The sequence below is a fragment of the Oncorhynchus nerka genome, linkage group LG10, assembly GCF_034236695.1.
Source record: "Oncorhynchus nerka isolate Pitt River linkage group LG10, Oner_Uvic_2.0, whole genome shotgun sequence".
Lineage (NCBI taxonomy): Eukaryota > Metazoa > Chordata > Actinopteri > Salmoniformes > Salmonidae > Oncorhynchus > Oncorhynchus nerka.
Window position 1 is genome coordinate 49,452,190 of NC_088405.1, and position 23,742 is coordinate 49,475,931.

The 23,742-nt window shown below is 39.4% G+C and overlaps 1 non-coding gene across 1 annotated transcript; it reads left to right on the forward strand.

Moving 5' to 3' along the window:
- The first annotated feature begins 23,096 nt into the window (after positions 1-23,096).
- Positions 23,097-23,171, forward strand: trnag-ucc (transfer RNA glycine (anticodon UCC)). The gene has a single exon. It is a non-coding gene; the product is annotated as a tRNA-Gly (tRNA).
- The last annotated feature ends 571 nt before the right edge of the window (positions 23,172-23,742 follow it).

Consider the following 23,742-nt stretch of genomic DNA (forward strand, 5'->3'; position numbering starts at 1 on the left):
CTAAAGGACTCTCAGACCATGAGAAACAAGATTCTCTAGTCTGATGAAACGAAGATGGAACTCTTTGGCTGAATGACAGGCGTCATGTCGTGAGGAAACCTGGCACCATCCCTACGGTGAAGCATGGTGGTGGCAGCATTATGGTGTGGGGATGTTTTTCAGCGGCAGCGACTGGGAGACTAGTCAGGATTGAGGGAAAGATGAACCGAGCAAAGTACAGAGAAATCCTTAATGAAAACCTCCAGAGCACTCAGGACCTCAGACTGAGGCGAAGGTTCACCTTCCAACAGAACAACAACCACACAACTAAGCACACATCCAAGACAACACAGGAGTGGCTTCAGGACAAGTCTCTGAATGTCCTTCAGTGGCCCGGACTTGAACCCGATCTAACATCTCTAGCGAGAAATTGCTATGCAGCGACGTTCCCCATCCAACTTGACAGAGCTTGAGTGAATCTGCAGAGAGGAATGGGAGAAACTCCCCAAATACAGGTGTGCCAAGCTTGTAGCGTCATACCCAAGAAGACTTGAAGCTGTATTCGCTGCCAAATGTGCTTCAACAAAGTACTAAAGTAGTAATGGGTCTGAATACTTATGTAAATTTAATATTTCAGTTTTTAATTTTTAATACATTTGCAAAAAAGTATAAAAAATGTTTTTTGCTTTGTCCTTATGGGGTATTGTGTTTAGATTGATAAGGAAAATAAATGATTCAATCAATTTTAGAATGAGGCTGTAACGTAACAACATTTTTACAAAGTCAAGGGGTCTGAATACTTTACGAATGCACTGGATGTATCCTTAAAAATGGATGCAGAAATGCAGTGAAAATGATTACTGATTCCTGAATATATTTTCATCCTCATTTTCAACATTTTACATTTCAACAGTATAAACTGTCATATGGGGGTTCCATAAAGTCTACTGATTGCAATGATATTTCAAGAAATGTGACTGGAAACCTTTCCTGTACTTACTTAAAATCTTGATCACGGAACCATGGACATGAAGCCGTTCCAACAGAACTCTACATTTTTGAATGGGATATATCGGTCAGATACATAGGCTACCATTACTTAAAATCGCAAACACTGTTTTGGGACATTTTATACAGTGCCTTCAGAAAGTATTCATACCCCTAGGCTTATTCCACATTTTGTTGTCTTACACCCTGAATTCAAAATTGAATAAATTTATTTATACCCCATAATGACCCATAACGACAATGTGAAAACATGTTTTTAGGACGTTTGCTAATTTATTGAACATGAAATACAGAAATATTTGATTTACATAAGTATTCATTCCCCTGATTACTTTGTAGAAGCACCTTTGGCAGCTATTACAGTTTTTCTGGGTAAGTCTCTAAGAGCTTTGCATACCTGGATTGTGCAACATTTGCTAATTATTCTTTTCAAAACTCTTCAAATTTGGTCAAATTGGCTAGACAGCCATTTTCAGGCCTTGCAATAGATTTTCAAGCATATTGAAGTCAAAACTGTAACTCGGCCTCTCTGCAACATTCGCTGTCTTGTAAGCCTTGTAATTTAGGTTATTGTCCTACTGAAAGGTTAATTCATCTCCCAGGGTCTGGTGGAAAGCAGACTGAACCAGGTTTCCCCCTAGGATTTTGTCTGTGCTTAGCTCCATTACGTTTCCTTGTTATCCTAAAAAAACAACTCCCCCGTCCTTAACGATTACAAGCATATCCATGACATGATGCAGCCACCACTATGCTTGAAAATATGGAGAGCGGTACCCAGTAATGTGTTGTATTGTATTTGCCCCAGACATAACAATTTGTATTTAGGACAAAAAGTGAATTGCTTTGCTGAATGCTTTGCTGAATGCATGTTTTTGAATATTGTTTATTTTGTACAGGCTTCCTTCTTTTCACTCGGTCAATTAGGTTACTATTGTGGAGTACCTACAATGTTATTGATTCACCCTCAGTTTTCTCCAATCACAGCCATTAAACCTTGTAATTGTCACCATTGGCCTCATGGTGAAATCCCTGAGCAGTCCTTCCTCTCTGGCAGCTGAGTTAGGAAGGACACCTGTGTCTTTGTAGTGACTGGGTGTATTGATACACCATCCAAAGTGTAATTAATAACTTCTTTATTTTCACTGCTCGATTGACAGACCTTACAGATAATTGAATGTGTGGGGTACAGAGATGAGGCAGTCAATAAAAACATTATGTTAAACACTAGTATTGCACACAGAGTGGGTCCATGTAACTTACTGTGTGACTTGTTTACACATTTTTACTCCTGAATGTACAGTATTTAGGCTTGCCATAAGAGGTGTTGAACACTTATTGACTCAAGGTATTTCAGCTTTTCATTAAAAAAAAGGAAACATTTAAAAAAACAGATGAAGTCGAAAGTTGGCATGCACCTTAGCCAAGTACATTTAAACTACATTTTTCACAATTCCGGACATTTAATCCTGGTAAAATGCCCTGTCTTAGGTCAGTTAGGATCACCACTTTATTTTAAGAATGTGAAATGTCAGAATAATAATAGAGAGAATGATTTATTTCAGCTTTTATTTCTTTCATCACATTCCCAGTGGGTCAGAAGTTTACATACACTTAATTAGTATTTAGTAGCATTGCCTTTAAATAGATTAACTTGGGTCAAACGTTTCGGGTAGCCTTCCACAAGCTTCCCACAATAAGTTGGGTGAATTTTGGCCCATTCCTCCTGACCGAGCTGGTGTAACTGAGTCAGGTTTGTTGGCCTCCTTGCTCGCACATGCTTTTTCAGTTCTGCCCACAAATTTTCTATAGGATTAAGGTCAGGGCTTTGTGTTGGCCACTCCAATACCTTGACTTTGTTGTCCTTAAGCCATTTTGCCACAACTTTGGAAGTATGCTTGGGGTCGTTGTCCATTTGGAAGACCCATCTGCAACCAAGCTTTAACTGATGTCTTGATGTGTTGCTTCAATATATCCACATAATTTCCCTCCCTCATGATGCCATCTATTTTGTGAAGTGCACCAGTCCCTTCTGCAGCAAAGCACCCCCACAACTTGATTCTGCCACCCCTGTGCTTCACGGTTGGGATGGTGTTCTTCGGCTTGCAAGCCTCCCCCTTTTCCCTCCAAACATAATGATGGTCATTATGGCCAAACAACAGTTCTATTTGTGTTTAATCAGACCAGAGGACATTTCTTCAAAAAGTATGATCTTTGTCCCCATGTGCAGTTGCAAACCGTAGTCTGGCTTTTTTATGGCGGTTTTGGAGCAGTGGCTTCTTCCTTGCTGAGCGGCCATTGAGGTTATGTCGATATAGGACTCGTTTTACTGTGGATATAGATACTTTTGTACCTGTTTCCTCCAGCATCTTCAGAAGGTCTTTTGCTGTTGTTCTGGGATTGATTTGCACTTTTCGAACCAAAGTACGTTCATCTCTAGGAGACAGAACGTGTCTCTTTCCTGAGCGGTATGACAACTGCATGGTCCCATGGTGTTTATACTTGCGCACTACTGTTTGTCCAGATGATGGTAATCAGGCATTTGGAAATTGCTCCCAAAGATGAACCAGACTTGTCTACAATTTCATTTCTGAGGTGTTGACTGATTTCTTTTGATTTTCCCATGATGTCAAGCAAAGAGGCACTGAGTTTGAAGGTAGTCCTTGAAATACATCCACAGGTACACCTCCAATTGACTCAAATGATGTCAATTAGCCTATCAGAAGCTTTTAACGCCATGACATCATTTTCTGGAATTTTCCAAGCTGTTTAAAGGCACAGTCAACTTAGTGTATGTAAACTTCTGACCCACTGGAATTGTGATACAGTGAATTATAAGTGAAATAATCTGTCTATCAATTGTTGGAAAGATGACTTTGTGTCATGCACAAAGTAGATGTCCTTACCGACTTGCCAAAACTATAGTTTGTTAACAAGACATTTGTAGAGTGGTTGAAAAGCGAGTTTTAATGACTCCAACCTAAGTGTATGTTAACTTCAGACTTCAACTGTAATTCCACTTTGACATTATGGGGTATTGTGTGTGGGCCAGTGACATATCTAAATGTCGTCCATTTTAAATTCAGGCTGTAACACCACAAAATGTGGAAATAGTCAAGTGGTGTGAATACTTTCTGAAGGCACTGTATATCATTCTTATCCACAGATGACACATAATATTTTCAGATCATTAGGAGTGTGCTGAAATGTTATCTCCTGAATCGAGGGATCAAAATATTAACAAAAATCAATGATTCTTCTGACAGCATTGGGAGCACATTTTGGTCATATTTTCAAAAGAATAACATACATGATCGTATTAGCCACACACCCGTGAACATTGTTTATAGAGGAATTCTAAATTCCTTTATGTTTTAATTGCCAAAACCAATTTCGCACTCGTTTCTAATTCATTAATGAGGTGTAAGTTCATTAATTATGCATGAAGTAGATCGAGACCAGTCTTAAAAGCCAGGTAAGAGCGTTTAATTCCAGAGAGTACTAAAGCATACACATTTTTCCACAGGTTATAAACTGAACATGACATCATCAGTTTCCCACCCTCTCTCCGATTCTCACAAGAGCCCATTGTTTATTAGGTCTGGAACATCTCCCAGACATTTCTTATCTGTCTGAAAAGCCATAGCATCACTCCCCTTTAACATTCCAAGAGGCACAGACAATTAATTCGTTCTGCTTACATTTTCAGTAACAGCTTAACCAATAACTTTTACTTTTCATACCATAACATAATAGGATTAGAATAAATGGTTCTAATCAATAATGTATACATAATTAATCATTTCAACTATAATTTCCTCTAACAATCCTCCCTTTGATCAAATATTATACATTCAAATCTACATCTAGTTTTATTTAATCATAAAAAATAAAAGTATAAACGAACTTAACTAACCTTTTTATAGAGGTTTATCAGATTATCATATGAATAGACACATAATCAACAAATCAACATTATTATAAATGTTTATCCAACTCTTCACATATCATTAATCAAATCTAACCTTAACTCCAACTGTTTTTAAACCTACATCAGAATCATAACTCTTCCTTCCGGATTTTCGTCACGACCTTCATTAAAAAAAACAGTTTAATCATGGAAACAAATTACAATCTAATTCCCCTTCATCTCAACACTAGCCTCATCAAACATAAATTCCCCACAAATGACAGATTCAGATTCGTCCACTTCCTCGGTAGACATGCCTTCAGTCCTCCACGGTCAGAACCTGGAATCGGCCCATAACGCACCATCTGTAGTGTCATTGATCTCTCCAGAGTCCTGGAAACAAGGCCTCACACACAGGGAATTAGACAACAGCCGCATAAATTTAAAACAGTCATGCATGGTGGATGGATGCCGCCCATAACATAACATTTTTCCATTTTCCAAATGTACTATCAAACCAATTAGTCAGGGAAGTATTCACCCCAGAGTTTTCTGCCAACCCGTGAGCCAGGGTGGTCAAACCAGCTGAGGCTTCGGGCACTGATTCGTCCGGAGCTGTGCTACCTGGGATGTAAGACATGGTCCTGATTACCACGCCCACTTCCCCCTTTTATCTAATGCAATTCTATTCTGTCAGGTCTTCCAGCTGGTTGCTTCAGTCTGTTCTACAAAACCTTTAATAAACTTCTGGTAACTATAATTAATCCAGTCTACATTCTTATTGAGAGTAGACCACCAGAAAATGCTTGACTCTAATCCTGCTAGTATCTGATTTCTTGCCTTGAACTCATTCGGCACACCTCGTGGAACCCCAATGTTATCAATATATACTCTGTCGTCAAAAGACCCAGATGGAGCTTCTCTTCTCTCTCGTTTGTCTAACTTCATGTCTTGGTGTTGTAGGAGTGTAAAAGGCCTTCCTAACCAGTCCAATCAGTCGGCAATACTGGCCACAAACTCATTCCCCCGCACAACCACCAGATGTCGCCCTGGCCCACTTCAACGTATTGAAATCCCCAGAGTTCAACCAGCCTGTCAAATCAGACATGGTCTCGTCAGTGGTAATATTCTCTGTCCTATTGCGAGTACTAACTTCCCCCACGTATTTCCCATGTGTACTGTATCTGGCCAAACAGTAATATTCACCTCTCGTCACGGTAAAGGGAGGAAGTCTTGATTCAAAGGGAACCTGGGGATATAAATAGTGCAAATCAATACAACTGTCATTATCTGGCATTCCTGCTTTCATGAACAGCTTTACCATACCGACCCACACTCCTCTACCCAGAACCGTACTAGGGTGTCGACCAAGACCTGGTCATCACAACCCTTGATCCTTTTCATTTCTTATTTAAAGAGTTAAGCATTTCCTTATGCCACTCCACTCTACCTTTTTCCATACTGGGTGAGTGGATTCATATAGCCCTCTCTCCCAATGAGCTATGACCTGTGTCCACGATCAATATGGGAACCTGCACCGATATCTCTTCTATTTCGGAACAAAATCCTCACTGTCTAAACCCTGGGTCAAATTACCACTCTCCACATATCTAGTAGGACGTGCTGTATCAGGAATATGTCACCCACGATAAGACAGCTCAGACGAACAGCTTCCATGTGAAACCCCACCCTTTCCCCGAGAACACATCACTTAGCAAGAGCCAGACACATCTTCACTTCTATGAACAAAAACAGGGGTGACAGGACAGGGAGGGTTACTTCATTCGAGAGATGGCCCCCGGAATTCTGTTAATTCCAGTTCTCCTCTCAAACACTGTTTATTTGTTCGACAGTGGCATATGTATCTTACCCTCCCGCAGTGCGATATGAATCCGGGTGGCCCACGGGACTGGATTGAGTGTCTTCACCTGTAGTTCACCTGTAGTGCATAAACTCTTGGACATACAGGTTTGGTTAATAAAACAGTTTCTTATTCGTCAAACCAATTAGCTAAAAAAAAAAATTATTAGTTAATTATCCTGTAGGTCACATCCTATTCTAGAACACTATTTACCCATCCCCCTTTTGTTACCTGGCTCTGCCCAGGTAACAACCTTGCCTTATTCTTATACAATGACTTAGGTAAGATTTAGTGAATTATCCTTATGTCTGACATTTTCATTTAGGAGTGTCCCTTTCATTTTCCACATGTCCAATTCTCGCTTTTGTCTCCACTTAGTATCTACACACTATGTTATCTTTGCTCTTCCTGGCTCCCCTTCTAAAACTTCTCTGCTCTCCAACCTTCAAGGTCTCTGCAGTGCGGGGGAGGGCTCTTCTGCCTGCCTGTGGCTGTTTTTCACATTCCCAAATTTGAACTACATGCCTCACTGTTTGGCTTTTTAAACTCATGGATTTTCTTTTAGAAAGAACATGTCTATGAGCGGCTTTTCTCTAAAGTCCTTAATCAATCTATCTTAATCCTAACAATAATCCTAAATCATCATAGATGTCCTATATTCCTGTTAAATATAATACTATTTAAAAACTTATAATCTAATAAATGCTAACCATATTAAAAATCTTTCCTACACTAACAAGCCCTCTCCTTGGGGACCCTCAGTATTCTATCTGACAATAACATGGATTTAATATGTGTTGCAAAGTGTGGAATAAAACTTTGGTCATGGAAAACAGAGTAAAGCAGAACAAAGCATTTTTATAATCCATCTGGTCCTCTCAGCTATTCCTATCCTGCACCAGGTGGGCACCATGCCACCCTTCACGACAGGGAGAACAACCATACATGGGTCATCCTCAGTCAGTCTCATCCTCCCCTGAAAGCATGCTTCACCTCAGCCTCTCCCACTGGAGCATTAAGCAAAGGCATCGTGCCTGAAGCCTTCACCACATCTGTAACAGACTTCTTAAAACATGGTATGATGCAAGCAGAATACAAGAATTAGGGTCAGAAATCCAGTAACCACCATACCAGTATACTTACCAAACCAGGCTCCCAACCAAGAGGACAGTCAGACTCCTCCACCCCCGCCATGGTCCTCATCTCAGCAGATAGTGCATCAAGCCCATTAAGGCCCTTAGATATACTACCATCTGGACTGGTGTTATTAGGGATATACGTACAACATTGTTCACCGAACATCTTGCAGACGCCCCCCTGACTAGCAAGAAGCATATCCTAAGCAAGTCTATTCTGTATAAGACAGCCACAAATTGTCCCTACCATCAAAACCAGTCTCCGTGCCTAATTGATCAATAGCTGAATAGTCTAACATTAATTACCTGAATGGGATTTTTAACACAGTGGTGGCAGGTTCGGTCCAGGGGTGGTAGAGGAGTGTGTCTGGCCCTGGTTCGTCTGGGACCTCTGGTTTTGGCAGTACCTTAATAGAAAACACACCCATCGTTTCTGTCCCGGTCCTTTGTAGTCCGGGGGTGTAAGTGCCTGCATCAGAGAGCTTAATAGTTTTGATGGTTAGTAGGATTTCATCACCTTTACAAAGTTCAACAGTGCTCCCAGGTTTCCCCATATCATGGAAAACCTATCCACCTTTGTGGGATCCCCTATGCCATAAGGATATCCTCTTCTCCAATCCCAGAACTGTCCCAAGTTGGTTATCATGTAATCTTCCCCTATTTATTCTCAATGATAAATATCACTTTCTCTCTGTTACAATACCAAATCCCTAATAGCCCATTCAAAAAACTTCACAGCTAATGTTATAAGACAGAATCCTGAACCCCTTTCTCATTTGTGGCTTAAACAGTAATTCTAAGCCCTCAACCAAAACTGCTTCATTTCTAATGAATTTACCTTAAAACTCGTAACTCAATATGACCCCATTCATTATACAAATGACTCTCCCCTGAGGCTGATCAGACCTCAGAAGCCAGTCATGATAAGGTCAAAAGGTCATACCATATTAGACATAAAGATCCCTTTATCCTTACAATAGAAATAGTCACCTGTGTGAGCGTGCCTCTAAAACCTAATGATAATTCCCCTTTGACTCAAATCAATAATCATAAGTTTTAAACATCGTCTACGGATATGTTTACTTAAATGACCATGCTACCTTTAGATACAATTAACCCGATAACATTATTATCCAATGCATTACTTTTTCTCTCTGCCGCAAATTTAATAAATATGCATTCGCATTCTCTCATGGCTCCTTTAATTTACTTATTTTGGTTAATTCTCATCCGTTCCGGAACAAAGAGTTCTATCTAAAACCGCCAGAACACACTGTTCAAGTTTAATCAACCCCTAAAATTGACCATAACCAGTAAACAAATAACCAAAACATTTTTATATCAAATTCTTAAAAGTTCCTCGAAACCCCGATACACACACTAACAGCCATACATTTTGCTCCGTTATCCCCAGTCCCTGGTGACAAAAGTGTCTCGCTAGTGACGTCATCATCAAGCGCTCAACCTGCCAATTCGTAGCGACTTCAAATGAATTGTAAATAATTCTTGTTCGATTAACCAAACCTAATTTATCACATCTGTTCAAATCCTGAATTATAATTTACCACCCCAACCGACATCTCTAAATTCGCCAATTTTATAAAAGCTTTTCGATGGGCATAAATCATAATTGTCTCTTTGTTATCATTTAGAATCCATTTTGCTCTAAGTACCTGTCTCGTCTTTGACTTAGTATTTTAATTACAACTCTATTCCCAATACGTTATTCACTTGTCTAATTACAAACTCAGACCAGCCTTAGTGAGTGCACGCCTCAAAAATGCCTTGTCTCTGGGAACAGGGAAATCCCCTTAACCCAAACTTTCACTCCTACAACGACACCCAATAATTCTGATGATCCCTTCACATCGTTCGTTTTAAATCTCTTGATGTATCATGTAACTTATTTTTCTATCTTCGAATTGTCGTCCCACAATATTTTTTCCACTGTCATACACTCAAACCACTGTGATTACCGTGCACTGTCCCTTTAAGATAAGACATTTTATTTGTTCCCCGCAATGAGGACGGAATTCAGATCATTTTTAGAATACGTTACTTTTTGTTCAAATTCACTGGCGTTACCTTAACCAAAAATCAATACTCGGAAAAACAATCACAACTTTTTATGATTAAACTATTCTTACCTAATTTATAGTCCAAAGCGTTACACTATATAGCCCCATTTGAGTGTCTAGCAATTCCATTGCTGGCTATAGACACAAATCTGCCCGCCTTTGTAAAATATATATTCCCTATTCAGATTGAGTTCAGTTTTAAATTCTAATCATCAGAGTAAGCCCAACCGAACTTCTCAATTTACTATACCCTAACATTTAAACGTACCATGTTTTTGTGCTAAACTTCTCATGTCAATTGATTCATAAATAGCCATAACGTCAAGGCAGGCTGGAATTGTATCGTATCTCTCCGTTATCCCCTCCATTTAACTTTAGGTAACTCTCTCTCTTCTATGATACATCTATTTAATTACGACTCCCATCTCAATACATTATTCCACCAGATCATTTTGGGCGAAATAGCGTTTTACATCGAAATTGTCTCGCCATTATTTTTAATGACTTCTTTTATCAATTCTATCTAGAACGCATAATATCCGTTCAGTTATATCTTTTGCAAACACTGGCGACCGTATTTTTCAGGCAAAACATGCAAATAGGTCAATTACGATCTAAAATCAATATTAGTTAAACGGGAACCGAACCGTGGATTACCGTTGGTGAGACTGCTGCGCTCACCACTCCCCTACTAGCACAATGGGATTGACTGAGACTCTCCGCAAATATACTCGTTCTTACCGTTATCTGTATTGGTTACTCCGAAATCTAGATGCCTTTCTATATCATTTTAAAATTCTTTATGTGTGGCTTTCTACGAATTAGCAATTGACCGTTACTTAATTACTTAGTTTTTCTGTCTGGCTATGTGTATCTTTAATTTGGATATTTCAGTAGTATTTGTTCAATAGGAACGATGATCAATATTTTTACAAGATTACCGTTCTATTTCCCAGTACCTTATTTAATATCCCGTCTTAATCTCGGGCGGGTGCGTTTCTCATGATTCAGTTTAGCTCTTTTGTGGAAATCTTACCAATAGTTTTGACTTTTGAATCAGATTTTTAGGTCTAACCTAACAACTATAAGCCCAGGGTTTGTAAGGCCCTAGTTAAAATCTTATTTTCCGGTTGTGTCAGTAAAGAACTCTAATAATCGTTATCTCACGCCACTAATTGTTAGATTTCCCTCTCGCATTAGATTTAAATTACCCTCTCCTCCTTATTCGGCTAAACAATCCTTCCTTTTCTGTCTTAATCTCTCATGATTAAGTTTAGCTCTTTTATGGAAATCTTACCAATAGTTTTGACTTTTGAATGAGATTTTTAGGTCTAACCTAACAACTATAAGCCCAGGGTTTGTAAGGCCCTAGTTAAAATCTTATTTTCCGGTTGTGTCAGTAAAGAAATCTAATAATCGTTATCTCACGCCACTAATTGTTAGATTTCCCTCTCGCATGGAAACATCATGTCCATAGATATGGCTTTTATCTCATTTCTTTAGATTTAAGTTTCCCTCTCCTCCTCATTTGGATATTTTCCGTAGTATTAGTTGAATCGGGACGGTGATCAATACTGCCACTATTTATATGACCCATCCAGTTATCTTGCGCATTCTTGCCGTTTCTCTACGCCCAGTATTTGTACAAAATCACTGTCCTATCTCCCAGTACCTATTTAATATCCCTTCTTAATCTCGGGCGGGAATGCCTCTCATGACTAAGTTTTAGTTTATTTATGGTAGTGCACATTACCACAGGTTATTTTCAAACCTGCTTCCGTGTATATCGGTTCTACAAAACCCATTGTATGATGATCATACATACCCTGTGGGAATAGCCAGGCCCCCATTATTGATGATTTCTGAAAATTTCAGAACATCAATTAAAGAGCTCAAATCCCCCAGAATCGAGAATAAAGGCTACTTTACCTGCTGCCAGCTGGGAAAACATTGTTCGTTTGAATCTAGTCACCCTCTCTGTCCTATGTGATAATACGCAGGCCTGTTTCAATTTTAACCTCAATTCAGAGGTCAGGTCTTTAGTAAAATTGTCAAAAACGAGTCCGTGCACGTTTTCCAGTGTACTACCTCCAGGCACAGTGAGAGCTATTTAGATCCGGCACTTCGAAGGACCAAATTGATAGAGGAATTCTAAATTCCTTTATGTTTTAATTGCCAAAACCAATTTCGCACTCGTTTCTAATTCATTAATGAGGTGTAAGTTCATTAATTATGCATGAAGTAGATCGAGACCAGTCTTAAAAGCCAGGTAAGAGCGTTTAATTCCAGAGAGTACTAAAGCATACACATTTTTCCACAGGTTATAAACTGAACATGACATCATCAGTTTCCCACCCTCTCTCCGATTCTCACAAGAGCCCATTGTTTATTAGGTCTGGAACATCTCCCAGACATTTCTTATCTGTCTGAAAAGCCATAGCATCACTCCCCCTTTAACATTCCAAGAGGCACAGACAATTAATTCGTTCTGCTTACATTTTCAGTAACAGCTTAACCAATAACTTTTACTTTTCATACCATAACATAATAGGATTAGAATAAATGGTTCTAATCAATAATGTATACATAATTAATCATTTCAACTATAATTTCCTCTAACAATTGTACACCATCATTAGGCTTAATCTAACACTTATTAATGAAGTTATGTTCAATTGGAAATGACAAAATAGTAATTTGAGGGTACCTTTAGATCACTATTCTGCATACATTTTAAAGCATACATATATCTGGAATACTTGAGCCATTTTATAGAGTTTTCCACACTGCCTCAAGGATGGAGCTGGTTGGTGCCCATTTTTGAAAAGTGGTGCCCTAAATTATTTAATAAGTTAAATCTGCAATGGCACTTTAGCTATACATCTTTATTTAGACCTTTACTTGCTTTTTGTTCGGGTTTTATGGTCTCATCACAAAGGAATTTGGTTCAAATGGGTTACATATCTCACAGCTGGACATAATGCATTCCTATTGGGTTTTTACCTAGAGTGATGTGTACAGGGTGTCACATCCTGATCTGTTCCACCTGTCTTTTGCTTGTCTCCACCAGGTGTCTCCCATTTGTCCCCATTATGTCCTGTGTATTTATACCTGTGTTTTCTGTTTGTCTATTTCCAGTTCGTCTTGTCCCGTCAAGTCCTACCAGCGTGTGCCCGTGTGTTAGTTTTCCCTGGTGTTCCCAGTTCTGACCGTTCTGCCTGTCCTGATCCCGCCGTCCTGCTTGATTGCCTGCCATCCTGTACCTGCCTGACTCTGATTTGGATTGTGACTCTTTGCCTGCCTTGACTTAACTTTTGCCTGCCCCTTGTACTATAATAAACTGTGAGAGTCGTACTATCCGCCTCCTGCGTCTGCATCTGGGTATTGGCCTGAGCCGTGACACAGGGCAGATTTCTGGTCATATTTCTTAAAATGAACACCGTATGTAATATCCTATTCTATATCATTCAGGGAACACTTAAATAACCTATTTAGACTGTTTACATGTAAAATATTCAAACTTGACATGAAAACTACTCTGGGGTGCTTTTCCATCCTGAAAAATATATTTAAGTGGCATGTTTTGGATGTTTTTATTTTCTCCAGACCATTTCAAGCATTTTTAAGCCATCATTGGGTTTTATGTACCAATTAGTTATGGACATGTGACATCCGGACATGTGACACCAATATGGCCCCATGGAGCTGGTTGGCGGCCACCAGTTGGACAAAATCAGCGACGACGCCACAGGACAATGAGACAGATATTTCCCTGGATGTGAAAATGTGAAGCAGCCAGTGTCCAGCAGTGGGAGAAGATTTTGATCGACATTCTGCTCATTTTCTCATCTCCATAAACTTGTTTCCAAAACTAGAATCTGTGTCAGAGTGCACAACATTTGGTTGACTTGCCTTACCTAATTGTTTATAGAGATGACTTTGTTTAGGATGAGTGCACTAGATAGTGGGCATTTCTTCCGCATGAAGGTCATGTATCTTAAGGCAGAAATGGTCTTCATCCTCTTCTTGGCGGTAGCTAGATAGCTTTCCCAAGTAGATGTCGAGCTTGGCTAGCTAATTCACAACTCACAAAAAAAAAATAAACATACTTGGTTTAAATAGCTAGAAATCAATGCCTTTACAAGTTTTGCGACTACTACTACTCCCTGTGAAATAACTTTATTTTCATGATAAGAAACATGTCATCAATAAATGCCTTTTATTGTAAAATGTTCTGATTTTGTTTAGGGAGAGAGGAAGCAAATCATTACGCCAAGCTTATTTCCCCATTCTTGATTATGAAGTTGTTGAGCTGGAATCCCATGTGATGGTTGTCAAAGATACTGATAACTAATGCAATTATGACAATGCAAAGTTGAGGCTATGTGCAGCAATACTGTCCAGAGGAAGGGAGGAAAAATCATTTTCCCAGTTTCCAACAGATGTTGAAAGGTATGTAATAAATGTTGCATGGTGAGGCACACGTCATGGCTGTGTAATCAGTAGTGTTCTGTATCTTTTTTTATTTATTTCACCAGGTAGGCAAGTTGAGAACAAGTTCTCATTTACAATTGCGACCTGGCCAAGATAAAGCAAAGCAGTTCGACAGAGTAAAACAAAAACATACATTCAATAATACAGTAGAAGAAAAATCAGGTGGTCTGCAGGGGGTTCAGATGACAGGTATCCTCAGACTCAGGAACATCTAAAGGACTATTTAAAACGTCAGTGTAGTGTGTAGAGGTATAAGAACAAGGGTTGAGAACACAATCATAAACCTTATACACACACAATGGCTGGGGGTCCCAGAGGAGAAGTTAAAATAAACAACGGGCGTTGTAGATTCCCAGAAACCCGAGGTCTCTTCCGCTCCTAGAAAGGGTAGAAGCTGCTCTCGCAGGGCTCGAGAGAGAGAGAAGAGAGTCAGTCATATTTCCATAAAATTGAAAACAAAGCCTGAATTGTTGTTGGGAATTCAATCAAATCTGACATTAAATCTTACGCACTGTTGCAATTACTCAGGAGGAAGATATGGCTGAGAAACATCAGGTGTAGGGACATGTCTGCACAAGTCCTTCGAGGACCAGAAGAAAGGGGGTTATAATGTGTGCGAGGAGCACTTTGAAGTGTTTTATTCTGATTTTTAAAAAAAGGTACAGCTAATATGTCAATAAAAATACATTTCAGTCCTATGATACATTTTTACCAGAAAAGGATCTTTCAACAGGGTTCACAGAAGACTGTCCACCGAGGCAGTACCTACCAGGATAAATGGCATGAATCCACCCCCTCAATCTGCAACAGATGTACAGCATAGTAGAAAGTGAAAGTAAGCCAACCACAAAGTCTGTAGCAATTATAGATGCATCATCGTTTTAAATCAATACAACAGGGTTAAAGTCTTGAATTGTCTAGAGGACAGGGAAGCAGATGTAGGAGTTTTAGATGAGAAAGACAGAGAGAACAAGACTGTGAAGGAGAGCGTAGACCAAGCTCGATGCAGAGGAAGCAGCAGATGCTGAGTTTAGTTCAGGTGGCCTGCAGGAGGCGGCACAGTTGACAGAGGTGGCGGAAGGAGGCTTCCTCACGAGCATACAGGAAGCTCAGGTGTCAAAGGAAGCAGCATGTAGCACAGATGTCATGCAGTAGGAGGCCATCATCCAATTTGAAGGTGGTCTATAGTAAAACAATAAACCTACAGGGATTAATTGCACAGACACCAAAAGAAAAATATCACAAAGATGTTGCTTTAACTTCTTAGGGCTGAAATCCCGTTATCTGGATAGATATGACAGCCAGTGAAAGTGCAGGGCGCCAAATTCAAAACATCAAAAAGCTCATAATTAAAATTCCTCAAACATACATGCATTTTATACAATTTTTAAAGGTTATTGTTGTTAATCCCACCAGTGTCAGATTTCAAATATGGTTTACAGCAAAAGCACCACAAACGATTATGTTAGGGCACCACACAATAAACACAGCCATTTTTTCCAGCCAAAGATAGCAGTCACAAAAAGCACAAATGGAGATTAAATTCATCAGTAACCTTTGATGATCGTCAGATGACATGCAATGCATGTATGTTTTGTTTGATAGATAAAGTTCATATTTATCAAAATATGAGTTTACATTGGCGCGTCACATTCACTAGTTCCAAAAACATCTAATGATTTAGCATAGCCACATCATTCAGCAGAAATACTCATCATAAATGTAGATAACACAAGTTATACACATGGAATTATAGATATACCTCTCCTTAATGCTGTGTCGGATTTCAGAAAAACTTTACGGAATAAGCAAACCATGCAATAATTTGAGACAGCGCTCAGAAAAATAGTCACAATAGCCGCCATGTTGGCGTCAACATAAACAAGAAATTACATAAATATTCCCTTACCTTTGATGATCTTCATCAGAAAGCACGCCAGTAATCCCAGGTCCACAATAAATGTTTTGTTCGATAATGTCCGTTATTTATATCCAAATACCTCCTTTTGTTGGCACGTTTGGTATACATATCCAAACGCTCATTCTGGTCAGCATTACGTCAGACAAAAACTTCAAAAAGTTATACTACAGGTCGAAGAAACATTTCAAACGAAGTACAGAATCAATCATTAGGATGTTAACATATAGCTTCAATAAAGTTCCAACCGGAGAATTCCTTTGTGTCTTGAGCAATGGACCGCAAGTGGATACCACGAGGAATGCTCGTGATCAGAAAATGGCTGACTGCCAGTCACCTGATAGATTCTGCTCTCATTCAGTGCCACAACACAGTAAAAGTTTCATTCAAATTTCTATAGACGGTTGACATCTAGTGGAAGCCCTAGGAAGTGCAACATTAATATCTCAGGGGGGATTTCAATGGGAACCTTGGTGAATACATACCAAGCTCAGATTTCTCACTTCCGGTTTTGATTTCTCCTCGGGATTTTGCCTGCCATATGGAGTTCGGTTATACTTACAGACATCATTCAAACAGTTTTAGAAACTTGTGTTTTCTATCCAATACTAATAATAATATGCATATATTAGCAACTGAGACTGAGGAGCAGGCCGTTTACTTTGGGCAACTTATTCAGCCAAGCTACTCAATACTGCCCCCCAGCCATAAGTTGAGAGAATACAGCTCCTGGAAAAGAAGCTGTCAAAATCACACAAAAAAAAGACAAATGCAAAGCAAGCATGCTGCAAGACTAAAACCCATCCAAACAAAGTACGTAGTCATCTTATAGATTGGAATAACACGTATGTTGACTTCTAATAGACGACATTAGGATTGATTATACAATTATATGGTGATTGCATCATCATGCATCTATCCATTTTGTAATTTGTAGAACAAAACAAGATCAAATGTTGGAGGCAATGGAGTCACTACATCCACCTCTAATAGACTTCAAAACTACAGTGCAGATAAGCGGGTGGAGATTCTGAGATAAAAACAACTTGGAATACAGCTGTATCACCACAGTCCTTCCACTTACAGATTTCTGCTAAATAATTGTATCCTGACATCCCTAAGTGCCTTGCCTGCACCATTGGTTTATTTTCTGTTAGAATAAATATAGCATTTCTCTTTCTCCCTCTTCAGTTGTTCGACTGCATGTTTTCAGAAATTATCTAAAAGATGGTATTATTTTATTTTGAAGCCCAGATTCTTCAACTATCGTCGAGAAGATGGAACTCCTGGTCAGAATTATAACAGAAAGAAATGTGTCCCTAATGTTTGACGAAATGGCAAAAATAAAAAATAGATTTCAATCGCGTAAGGGACGCGGCTTAAACGTCAAGGGCGATGTTGCCAATCAGGCAATGGTTGTTATGGTTAGGTGTGTCACATCGAAATGGAAACAGGTCATTATGTGACTGAGCTCAGACATCTACATGACTACCGTTTAACTTTCCTAAAAGTCCACTCCCTAATAAGACACTTACAGTATATCACAAAAGTGAGTACACCCCTCACATTTTTGAAATATCATGTCCAGAGGTTGTCTTTGGGAAATAGACGTATGAGTGCTAACAGTCCCAGAAGGAAGCCTCTTCTAAAGATGATGCACAAGAAAGCCCGCAAACAGTTTGCTGAAGACAAGCAGACTAAGGACATGGATTACTGAACCCATGTCCTGTGGTCTGATGAGACCAAGATAAACTTATTTGGTTCAGATGGTGTCAAGTGTGTGTGGCGGAAACCAGGTGAGGAGTACAAAGACAAGTGTGTTTTGCCTACAGTCAAGCATGGTGGTGGGAGTGTCATGGTCTGGGGCTGCATGAGTGCTGCCGGCACTGGGGAGCTACAGTTCATTGAGGGAACCACGAATGCCAACATGTACTGTGACATACTGAAGCAGAGCATGATCCCCTCCCTTCAGAGACTGGGCCACAGGGCAGTATTCCAACATGATAACGACCCCAAACACACCAAGACGACCACTGCCTTGCTGAAGAAGCCACACAATATTGACACTTTGGGCCCAATTTGGACATTTTCACTTAGGGGTATACTCACTTGTTGCCAGCGGTTTAGACATTAATGGCTGTGTGAGTTATTTTGAGAGGACAGCAAATTTACACTGTTAAACAAGCTGTACACTCACTACTTTACATTGTAGCAAAGTGTCATTTCTTCAGTGTTGTCACATGAAAAGATATACTCAAATATTTACAAAAATGAGAGGGGTGTACTCACTTTTGTGATATACTGTAAATTTACTTACCCCTGCCTTGTTTACATCTCCCACACAGGCACTTGGCTATTCCCTGGCTAAATCTGCAACACCAGCCCAAGAGACTGCTGATATTGTGGCTGAGGCAAGAAAGACTAAAAAGCATAGAACTGACTAAGTAACAATGTCTATATACAGTGGCAAGACAAAGTATGTGAACCCTTTGGAATTACCTGGATTTCTGCATAAATTCATCATCAAATTTAATCTGATCGTCATCTAAGTCACAGACAAACAGTCTGCTTAAACTAATAGCACAAACAAGTGTTTGTCTTTATTGAACACACTAAACATTCACAGTGCAGGGTGGAACAAGTGTGAGAATCATTGGATTTAATAACTGGTTGACCCTCCTTTGGCAGCAATAACCTAAACCAAATGTTTTCTGTAGTTGCGGATCAGACCTTCACAACGGTCAAGAGGAATTTTGCACCATTTTGCTTTTAAAAAAGTTTCAGTTCAGCAATATTCTTGGGATGTCTGGTGTGAACAGCTTTCTTTAAGTCAGGCTACAGCATCTCAATTGGGATACGGTCAGGACTCTCCATAAGACTGGGCCACTCCAGAAGGCGTTGATTTACTTGTGTTTTGGGTCGTTGTCCTGTTGAGCTTGATTCCCCTGCAAAATGTCTTGATGCATTTGGGAATTCATTTTTCCGTTGATGATGGCAAGCTGTCCAGGCCCTGAGGCAGCGCCAAACCATGATGCTCCCTCCATGATACTTTATAGTTGGGATGAGGTTTTGATGGTGTGCTGTGCCTTTTTTTCTCCACACATGCCTTTCAAAACAACTCAACTTTAGTTTAATCTATCCCCAAAATATTTTGCCAGTAGTGCTGTGGAACATCCAGGTGCACTTTTGTGAACTTCAGACATGCAGCTATGTTTTTTTGAAACAGCTGTGGCTTCTTCCGTGGTGTCCTCCCATGAACACCATTCTTGTCTAGTGTTTTATGTATCGCAGACTCGCAAACAAAGATGTTAGCACGTGCCAGGTATTTTCGTATGTCTTAAACTGACACTCTAGAATTCTTCTTAACCTCATTGAGCTTTCTGCGCGGTGCTCTTGCAGTCATCTTTGCAGGACGGCCAATCCTAGGGAGAGTAACAACAGTGCTGAACTTTCTCCATTTATATACAATTCGTCTTACCGTGGACTGATGAACATCAAGGCTTTTAGAGATTATTTTGTAATCCTTTGCAGCTTTATGCAAGTCAACAATTCTTAATCTTAGGTCTTCTGAGATCTCTTTTGTTCGAAGCATGGTTCACATCAGGCAATGCTTCTTGTCAATAGCAAACTCAGATTTTGTGAGTGTTTTTTATGCGGCAGCTCTAACCAACGTCTCCAATCTCGTCTCATTGATTGGACTCCAGGTTAGCTGACTCCTGAGTCCAATTAGCTTTAGAAGGTAATTAGCTTAGGGGGTTCACCTACTTTTTCCAACCTACACTGTGAATGTTTAAATTATGTATTCAGTATAGACAAGAAAAATACAGTAATTTGTGTTCAGATCTAAATGTATGGCCAATTTATGCAGAATTCCAGGTAATTCCGGGTAATTCCAGATATATTCATGTACATACTACCTCAATTGTCCCGACCAACCAGTGCTCCCGCACATTGGCTAACCAGGCTATCTGCATTGTGTCCCGCCAACCCCTCTTTTACGCTACTGCCACTGTCTGTTCATCATATATGCATAGTCACTTTAACCATATCTACATGTACATACAACCTCAATCAGCCCGACTAACCAGTGTCTGTATGTAGCCTCGCTACTTTTATAGCCTCGCTACTGTATATTGCCTCGCTACTGTTATTTTCACTGTCCTTTTACTGTTGTTTTTATTTCTTTATTTACCCATTGTTCACCTAATACCTTTTTTGCACTATTGGTTAGAGCCTGTAAGTAAGCACCTGTTGTATTCGGCGCACGTGACAAATACACTTTGATTTGATTTAATTACAAAGGGTTCACATACTTTTTCTTGCCACTGTACAATAATCCAGTTTCATCACTACTATATATATTTTACAGTAATTACTTTAAATGTGATAGGTCATCAATGTTGTGTGTGACCAGTCACCCTGTAATATGAAGTCCATGAATCTCCTTGGAGCAAGTCTAAATGCTGAGGACCACACTGACGGGGCGCACTGCATCACAGTTGAAGACCACAGAATTCCCATCTTTGATGTTCCGCACTTGGTAAAATCAACTTGGTTAAAAAAATATATACATAATAATAATAAATGGAAAAAAGAATAGGACAAAACACACATCACGACAAGAGAGACGACAGACACACTACGTAAAGAGAGACCTAAGAAAATGCAATCAGTACAGGGTGGATTACACAGTTGAAAACCTTGCACATATAAATCACTATCAAACCAACACAAGCTTTTTTTCCTTCTACATCTTGCTGGGATAGAAATCCATGGAGGAGGGCTCTCGGACAAGAGAACAGCTCCGAGCTGGATTTCCTTCAGGAAGCAATAAGATGGATTGACACATAGACATTTAAGTAAGTTGATTTAAAATGGACTAGGACCCACTTACTGACACGCTTTGCAGAAACCAAGATTATATTACTTCTATAATGCAGGTCTATTTGGACTCCCATTCTGACCACTAGACACACTATTTGACCAGTGGAGGCTGCTGAGGGGAGGAAGGCTCATAATAATTGCTTGAACGGAGCAAATGGAATAGCATCGAACACACGGAAATCACGTTTTTAATGTATTTGATACCATTCACTTATTTCGCTCTAACCATTACCACGAGCCCATCCTCCCCAGATCAACACTGCTGAAGGGGATGCAGATGGGGATTGTTTAGAGGATGTCTTGCACATGAAATGCAGAAAGAGCCAATCTTTCATGACTGCAAGGCATGCGAGAGGCTGCTGGTCCACATCAGTTCTTCTGATTCAACAACCTTTATCAAAAAGAAGCGCTACATTGAGGATGCTAGGCTGGTGGAGCCATCTCAACTGCTGAGGGTGATGGTAACAAAAATGGAGGTTATAATTGACAAAAACCTTAACAGTCTCCTGGTAAAAACTGGCATTGTGTCAGGACTAATAGTCCTCTTACTTAGATCTTAGTGCCTTTGGTTGCATCCAGGAAGGCCATGTCGAGCATGCCTACCCTCTCATAGAAAAAATTTATAAAGAAATACACCACGTGTAGAATGCGAGCGCAGCTTAGAAAAATCAATTGTGAAGTTAACAAACCCGAAAACCACAGCACAGCGAAAACTGAAGTGTTTCACCGGATAGTCATTTTTTTAGTAACTTGACTTCCCCCCCCCCCCCCCGTCTCACTATCCTGGTGAAGAGAACAAAACAAACAGAGATCCCAGGGATCATCAACTAGATTCAGCCGCGTGCCAATTTTTTTCTTGAGAGGATGTTTGGGTTGCCGGAATATAATTACAAATAATTTGTAGACTGCAAATTGACCGCAAGAAGCCCGAACAGATATAATGTTTCACTAAAATATAATCATACAAATCTTGCTTACATTTGTATACTATTATGCAGGGGAATTCTTGAACAGATTTCTTAAATAAAAATTACTTGGAGCTAATTTCCTGATGTTTTTCCAGTCTTATGTCCAACAAGAAAAATAATGTAATTTAAAAATAGTTTTGACCAAATAAAACTACCCATGGGCCCAATTCGGCCTGCGAGTTGGGGGAACCCTGCTTTGTCCTCACTGTCACTCAGAAACTAATTCCAATGTCCGCCTGGTAATAGTTCTGTTCAAAACAAAACGATTGTAAAATAATTTCGGTTCCAACACTTGGTTCTAGCTCTTTTGAGGTGTAACAATGCAGTACTGTAGAGAGTACATATATTCATGGAGACGCTGTTTGTCTGTGTTCATCCATGTTCTAGCTGTTTCTAAATCTTCGAGTAAACATGTACATCCTGTGCTCTCTCAAATCAAAGTTAATCCTTTAAAAATAATTTTCTAAAGTGATATGATTGATCATTTTGCTCACAATGTTATTTCCCTTCATTTAAATGGACTAACACCAAGTGACAGTTTGTATTTAGACACACCAAATTATCAATGGAATCCCATAATGAATGGGTGTGATTAGCTAATCATTTTCTCTAGTATAGACCCCTCCCCTGATAACAGTTTGTCACTGGAGAGAATGCTCAAGGTCCTTGTATATCTTTGTAGTCAGGCAGTAACACTAATGACATAAAACTGATGAACACACATTATATTGGTAAAAAAAAACAATTATTTGAATAGCCTTTGTTGATCTATACAATATAGCAAATACTTTTGTTGTATGGCTAGCATTCAAAATAATATATAAATATCTTTGAATCACAAAAACATGTCACTATACCTTTTTGGTTACTTGTGGCTCAGTTGGTAGAGCATGGCACTTCCAACACCAGGGGCGTGGGTTCGATTCCCACGGGGACCAGTACAGAAAAAGTATGAAAGTGTATGCGCTCACTAATGTAAGTCACTGGATAAGAGTGTCTGCTAAAATGTAAAAATGTACAGTACACATCAAATCAAATTGTATTTGTCACATGCGCCAAATACAACCTTACAGTGAAATGCTTACTTACAAGCCCATAACCAACAATGCAGTTTTAAGAAAATCCCTAAAAAAAGTAAGAGATAAGAATAACAAAATAATTAAAGAGCAATAGTAAATAATAATAGGGGGGCTATATACAGGGGGTACCGGTACAGAGTCAATGTGTCAATGTGTACTTTCTTATTTTTTTGTATTTTTTTTTGTATATATTTAACATTTATTTTCAATCTCTTCTCCATTTTAGTTCAATTATACCTTCCTCACCCAATGTGATACGGAACCGCTATTATTTTTAATTTTTAAACCTTATAGCAAGAACCTCCTAGCCATCAGAAGCTAACCAACTAATTAGCTACAAGTTATTTAGCCACTGCTAGCGGCCTTTACCTTCTGCACAGGTACTAGCCCTTTTTTTAGCTTGGATAATACTTGCCAGCCTACCAGTAAC